The sequence below is a fragment of the Schistocerca americana genome, chromosome 6 (genome assembly GCF_021461395.2).
Source record: "Schistocerca americana isolate TAMUIC-IGC-003095 chromosome 6, iqSchAmer2.1, whole genome shotgun sequence".
In the NCBI taxonomy this organism is placed as follows: Eukaryota; Metazoa; Arthropoda; class Insecta; order Orthoptera; family Acrididae; genus Schistocerca; species Schistocerca americana.
Window position 1 is genome coordinate 511,899,332 of NC_060124.1, and position 7,605 is coordinate 511,906,936.

A 7,605-nucleotide genomic window follows, 5' to 3' on the forward strand; every position below is an offset into this window, starting at 1 on the left:
ACAAACACATTTCTCTTTGTACGCTTGTGATCACCACATATTGTCTAATATGTGAGTTATTCATTCCTTCATACCATGTTCTAGAAGTGAAGTCTATTATTACTAACCAACATGTCCTGGATCACAATTTCGACAAGAACTACTGCTTATATTTTCAACAAAAATGATCAGCAATGACGCGGAAGGCTTCCTTTTTTAAGTTGTCATCCGCACTAGGCCAATGACCTTGTGAAAAAAGACAGAAGAGCGGATAGTGTTTCGTGGCACGCTGTTGTGCTTGGACTGGGAAAGTGCCGCTATTCCGGGAGAATCAGCAAAGATCAATGGCATTAGGATACAGAAGCCAATGGAAGCCACTGTGTAAAAGAGTGTGCCGTTTCTCATATTTAATGGAGTAGTTGAACATATTTCGCTAAACTGTTAGCTATTGCAACATCCCGATCACGAGCGCTTAAACACAGTAATAATGCAATTCTAGGTCAGATAAACGTCCATTAAATACCGGACAAGACGCAATGGGTAAGTGATTAAACTGTCTATTTTTTGTTCTAAATGTATATCTGGTTACATGTTAAATAAAGCTCTTCCCTACTTAAAAGTAATAGAACCCAGTAGGTTGTCCTCTACGGAGAGTGGGCAGAAATCTGCGGTTGTTTGCTGATGATGCTGTGGTGTGCGGTAAGATGTCGAATTGAGTGACTGTAGGAAGACACCAGACGACTTATACCAAGTTGCTAGTTGTTGTGGTGAACGGCAGCTAACTCTAAATGTGGAACAATGTAAGTTAATAAGGATGATACTGTATTACTAGTGGCCTGCTTGATACAGTCAAGTTGTTTACATATCTTGTCGCAACGCTGCAAAGCGATATGAAATGGAACAAGCATGTGAGATCTGTGGTAGGGAAAGCGAATGGACGACTTCGGTTTATAGGGAAAATTCTAGGAAAGAGTGGTTCACCTGTAAAGAAGCCCGCATATTGTACGCTGGTGAGATCTGTTATTCAGTATTATTCGAGAGTTTGGGAACTGTGTCACGCCGGCTTGAAGAAGGACATTGAAGCAATTCAGGAGCGGGCTGCTAGATTTGTTACCGGTAGGTTCCAACAACATATAATTTTTATGGAGATGGTTCGTTAACCCAAATGGGAACCCCTGGAGGGAAGGCGACTTTCTTTTTGAGAAACGCTATAGAGAAAGTCTGGAGATTCGGCATTTGATTCTGACGGCCGAATGATTCCACAGCCACCAACATTCATTGCGCATAAGGACCACGAAGATAAGATTAGGATTCACACGGAGGCATACAGACAGTCATTTTTCCCTTCCTCTATTTGCGAGTGGAACAAGAAAGGAACTGTCTAGTAGTGGTACACAGAACTCTCAGTCACGCACCTTGCAGAGGCTTGTGTATCAGCTATGTAGATGCAGATGTAGTAAGGTTTAGGGATCAACGAATCGATATTAGTTCCTAGAAATAAACATGCCTCTCTAGATTCACGTAATATTCCTCAACTAAAATTCTACAATGCATATAACAGACTGAAAATCCGTACAGTTACTTTATGAAAGCTCGGTAAAAACGAAGAAATACTGGAATGACGATATTCAACGCATGTTCTCGAAAACAAACATTACTAGCACTACATCTTGTAATCTCTGGCTGAGCCATTATTATTTTACTCAATAAATTCATTGAAATAAACTAACCTGCTCCAACTAACATCAGATTTCATTCCGATATTTACACACTGCAACGACTGACTCACGCATGTTTTCAGTGGAATCTTTAGAAAATGGTGTTGGTGTCTGGACGGTTTTTGCTAACTGATTTACTGTAATGCTGCCAACACCGCGCAGACTGAATGACCAGGTACTTCTTTCCCCAGCGAGTCTTATCACTGCAGGAAGGAGTGTTACTTGCCTAAATGGTTTTCAAAAATATTGACACCCGGTTCATCCCTCACTTGTAGCTTTATTCTGTCGCTCAGCTATACATATGTTTTTTTCCATATCTCCCTAGCCTAATGTCGTAGTAGGAGCGAGTAATAGAGGTACACGGACGGTCAATGGAAATGCCTGAATTCTGTTGTTGAAGCTGACTGACTGAAAGGATTTAACTCCAAATGATTTCGTGGAATGGTTTATGAGCTCGTGTAGTCGGAAGTTAACCAGGAGTTATCACGAATCCAGGACTGGAGTCGAGAGCGATGTAGCGCGCAGCAAACGTCATAAAAGTGCCGTGTGTACGAAGTCGGTAGCGGGTGATCAATAAAGTTGTTCCCGTGCTACAGACAACCGAAAGATATAGCCTGTGTGTGTTTTTTTTCCATGTGAGAATGGGACGGGTTGAGCGGCTTCGTGGTTTTTGCTAGCAAACGTCTGACATAATGAGCGAGCACCTGTTCGGCATGTAAAAGCCTGACACCTAAACGTGGAGACCTCAGACAGATGTAGGTGGTGTTTGACGTTGGTGAGGTGGACTTGGCGAAACAATACATTCCATTTGTCATAAGTGCGAACTTGAAGTGAGATGATTCGTTTGTGTCCTTCTCCATGCAAGGCGGCAGCCAATCCACCTTTCACGTGATTTTGTAGTTTAACAGGTCTGGCAGAATATTTTTTTTTCTGAACTGTATGAGTTTCCACATACTTCCGTCATGCAAGGGTAGAAGATCACGCTGGGAACCGAATTCGTTTCTGGTGGAATTTTAGCTTCATTTTTATTATACTCAGTATTCAGCACCGTTCCTAAACCTGGATAATTGCTAAACTGCATGAATGCAGATGTAATCGCAAACATATGTGCATATGTAGATTCAGGTGGAGTTCCTTTGTTCAGCTATGAAGCAGGGCTGGGAACAGCCGTTGAGTTTAATATTTTGAAGGTGGCTTGGGCTATCGGAGCGTCTGTCTGTCGAGATATTCTTTATACATGGCCTCTCAATTGGTCTCCTGGGACCCTACCGCAAGCCAAGCGCCTGTTAAAATTGTAGACCTTGAACAAATAGAATATTCTGAGAGAGGGAATCAGGCGCTGTGTCTCCTATCTTTTGACTGGAGGAGATGCCTGGTACCACTGAAAAAATTCGTCCCCCCTTCCCCTGTCCATATAGCCCTATAGCCGAAGAGGTAGTCTTTCGAACGGAGTAGCAGCCACAGCACTGGATTCTGGTGACTATGACGAGCCGTTTCTGTGCGCACAAGGAAGATGGTTTTGGACGGGATTTAGTTTAGATTTTCGTGTTTTTTTTAAATCTATTGTGAGATGTATTACGGGGTCTCATGAGTGATAACTTTACGGTTGTTTAAATAAATTCAGATAGGGCCGACTTTGTTCTTTATCCGGTTACGATTCACCACATGCATCGTGATCCCGATTACATTTCGTGCTTGTACATTTCTGACAGAGTCCACCAATAAACTTTCCGGTTAAGTCTGGGCAACAGTAAGTCGCGTAATCTGCTACGCGTGCCGCACACCGCTCGGGGTGTGGTCGACTTAGCGCTACTGAAAGGAAACTCAGTGGATTAGACGAGGCGCTATTTTCATACTAGTTTAGCTAAAAGTACTTTCCGTCTTTAAATGGCAGCGATTTGTATAGTCATTCTCCACAACAAGTGGTCAAGCTTCTTTACCGTGTCTCCACGCATTGTTTTTGTCCATTGCATAACTGAGGTATGGTGACGGCTCAATTAGCGTGGTTGCAATACCTAACTATGCTGCAGTCGGAATCACCAACTTGCTGAGTGTAGTTCTCGCACGGTTGTCAAGAGCAGATGAAAGTATGAGATCGCTTACAACCCAACGGTCACGGAACTCACGGATCCAAAATCGTCGCCAGCCACTCAACAGCGGATCATTAGTACCCACGAAAACACTATCACAAAATGGTCTTAAACAGACAGATGGATACTGCGCTCTAAATCTACACGTATGCTCTACAAACCGAAGTGAATGGCAAAGGGTGCCTCTCATTGAAAGACGTATCCCGTTCCATTCACGTATAGAGCTCTCTGTCCGCACTATAAATAGTCTGTTCTTAGCGATCCTTACGGGAGCGACTAATGCGGTGTTGACCGTTACATTGTTGCATTTTCCTAAATTATTTACTCAATAAATAAGTGTCATGTGACTAGAGCCTCCCGTCGGGTACACCGTTCGCCGGGTGCAAGTCTTTCGATTTGACGCCAATTCGCCGACTTGCGCGTCGATGGGGGTGAAATGATGATGATTAGGACAACACGACACCCAGTCCTTGAGCGGAGAAAATCTCCGACCCAGCTGGGAATCGAAACCGGGCCTTTAGGATTGACATTCTGTCGCGCTGACCACTCAGCTACCGGGGACGAACGTTTACTTAATGCTGATTCGTGAAACTCCGTAAGTAAATTCACGGTGGATTCTGTCTTCAAGCGACTGCCAGTTCACGCTCTCCAGTGGATGAAACAGACGTGTGACCATTCAGGCTGTCCTTTTCTTCTATACGTCCATATCTATATCGTGTGCGTCCCACACGCTTGACTTACGTTTTAGGATGGGTCACACGACTGTGGACACGTTGCATTTTTCTGGTACTATTCCAATGCCAGTTGCTTTATTACAAGTCAGCCTATGTGATCATTCGATTTCATACACCTAAAAATTACTACATCCTAGTATAGACAGGGTGTATAAAAACATGTGTCCTTCCACACTTTACATACTTTGTGGACAGCTCGTGGCGTGTTCCGTATTTGGCCGAAATTAATTTAACATACGCTTCCTCCGAACATCGTCTTTAGCCACAAGAGGTGAGCACATCAAGGATTTCAAAGGTTCCCAAAGGAAAGACTTTATTGCATTCAAATATGGCGATCCGGCATTTTAGCTAAACAAGTACGAAACTATCATTCCGTCTGGTCCACCTCGACCTACCCACAACCTACTCGGAAACTATCGAGATACTAGAGAAACGTCAGTGTAAAGTGAGACGGAGCAGCATCGTCCATAAATGACAATCCTTGTATGACGTCTAGAGATACAGCATGAAGTAAATGAGTCAGAGAAATTCCACATTCTTTTATCCTTTAAGACTTTGCGGAAAGAAGAAGGGGACAATGAGATGGCCACCAATATTTCCCCATGCCACACATTGGGATTGAAACTGTCTTTCTTGTCATTCTTCATGAGAGTTCTCATACGCCTAGACGTGATTGCTATGGTCCGATGGTCTGATCACCTGAAAAGCCAGGCTTGCCAGTTAATGATGATGATGTCTGGTTTGTCGGACGCTCAACTGCGCGGACATCGGCGCCCGTACAAAGGCTCAATGTTTGCACACTCCAATATTTAATTCATCCAATCTAGCAACTTTTACGAATGATGATGAAATGATGAGGAGGAAACAAACACCCAGTCCCCGTTCAGAGAAAATCCCAAACCGGGCCGGGAATTGAACCCGGGACCCCGTCAGCCAGAGGCAGTGACGCTACCCACTAGACCACGAGCTGCGAACTTGTTAGCTAAGAGGATAAATGACAAGTACTGCAGAAACACAGAAATCTGTCCTAACATCCATTGACAGAAAGTTGTTTCTGTCTAAAAATTTGCCTCATTTAATACTCCCATCCACTGATGTCTATATGTGTATAGAAGATACTGATGCAGCACCTTCCAGAACGCCTTCACTTCTCGCTCTTATCATTGCACTTCCAGATGGAATTTCATCCACAGTGAGAAACACGTTCTCAGGTGTTCGTACATCCGTACATCGCGTGCTATCCCACAATCTACAACTCTATTATCAGATGAGCTTGTCTCTCTGAAGCGTTGGTGGGATCGCAGCAACATTACTTCAAAAGGTAACTGCGTCCCGGGTTAACGTTTAGCATAAAGTTGACATGCTGCGACGTATTACCTAAAACACACAATAACCGTGCTGACGTTGTGAAACTGTGTTCGGGACTGTAATGTATTCATCTACAGCATCAGTTGAAACTACAACCAAGATGATAGGTTCATACTATCTAATTTTCTGGAATCGCTTGAAGGCGATTTAGATAAATCATGGAAAACCTGAATCAGGATGGCCGGACGCGGATTTGAACCGCCGTCCTCTCGAATGCGAGTCCAGTGTGCTAACCACTGCGCCATCTAGCTCGGAAAATGTATGGGGTGAGAAAGCTGTTGTGCAATAGGAGAATTTGTGACATATCTCCGAGTGAACTCGATTTTGTAAAAGGCAGCCAGTAATGGCGTTGAGTATTAAATTTATTGGTAATTTGTTTTGTGGAAAGAAATCGTATTTTATACCCATTGAATTTTATTTAGTTTCGAAGTTACGAGATTTGTGGTCTAATTTACTTTTGGAAATCTGATTCGCTGAGATTAGAGATAATGAGATTGTATAAGTGGTCGAGACGATCTAAATGTCTGCCTAACATACTAGCCAATAAGAATTCAGCATTTCCCACGCTCAGGGCTTTGTGCCTACGATCTGTGACACGATGTAGTCGCTCAGAAGCCGTCATCTGCTAAACACCTATGTTAAACAGCGCTGATAAAAGTTGTGTCAAAATTAAGGCACACGCTCGTTTGGTCGGTTCTCGTGCAGTTAACGAAAAGCGACTACAGTGTTTGGAACTTTGTGACAGTTTGAGCTTCGTTAGTGGTTTATCTTAGGAGACAATCGCGTGTCAACATTTCATGCCGTACGTGAATTCCGAGTGGCGTGTTTCGTGCAGATTACAAGAAACCAACTGAACGAATTAATGTGTTAACTCGCAAGTTGTCGTGGGTCAGTGACTGTTAAGAACGTTCGAAATATCGGGTCAGACTAAATATCTTCTGGTTGCTTTCAGGTGTGAACTTGTAAAAGAGACAGTCAGTTACATTGCATAACTGATGTCGGGATATTAAATAAGGACTTGACAGTCATTTTCCTTGTTTTGAAGACAATTAACCAATTTAATGGAAATTTTAGGCATTTTTTCAAACGAATCCTGCAAGAATCGCGAACGCTCGATAGTTGAACTAACTTTCAGCTCTAACCCATGAGCTGGAGCTATGCGGTCTTTGTGTTGTAGATATTTAGTCAAATTATCGTCAACGCTGCTTTTGGCAGCTAAACCAGTGTCTACGATCGCAGAGTGATAAGGCAGACAAACTGGAACTTACCCAGGGATTTGGACTGATTCTTTAAAGAATAGTGAGAGAACAACCGGACCTGCCGCAACAGTAGTTTCCCGTGCCAAAACATCATATGTGTTGTCCTGCTCAGATACAGTGTTACAGATTGGCAGTGGGAATAACACGTCACAAATAAAACATTGCTAATAAAGACCTAAACATTCTACAGAGATCTGCCTAACAGGTATACCATAAGTAGACTATATGAAACGCACCTGCCAACAGCTCCAAGCAGATGCATGGTGCTAGAATAACAACTCGCTTACTGCAATTCGCTGGGACCATTGCGACAACACATCTGATCCCTTTGGTGTCCGGAAGCGTTGGGCCCATCCTGCGGTCAATCAGCGAGTGATCCCAATGCCCGTACGATTTTGGTGGTAGCTACTGACTGCTGATGACCACATCACAAGGAATGACGTAGTCTGTCCCCGCG

General features: G+C 43.4%; 1 non-coding gene across 1 annotated transcript; it reads right to left on the reverse strand.

Annotated features, from left to right (window-relative positions):
• Nucleotides 1-6,067: 6,067 nt before the first annotated feature.
• Trnaa-cgc lies at nucleotides 6,068-6,140 on the reverse strand. Its single transcript has one exon. It is a non-coding gene; the product is annotated as a tRNA-Ala (tRNA).
• Nucleotides 6,141-7,605: the final 1,465 nt, after the last annotated feature.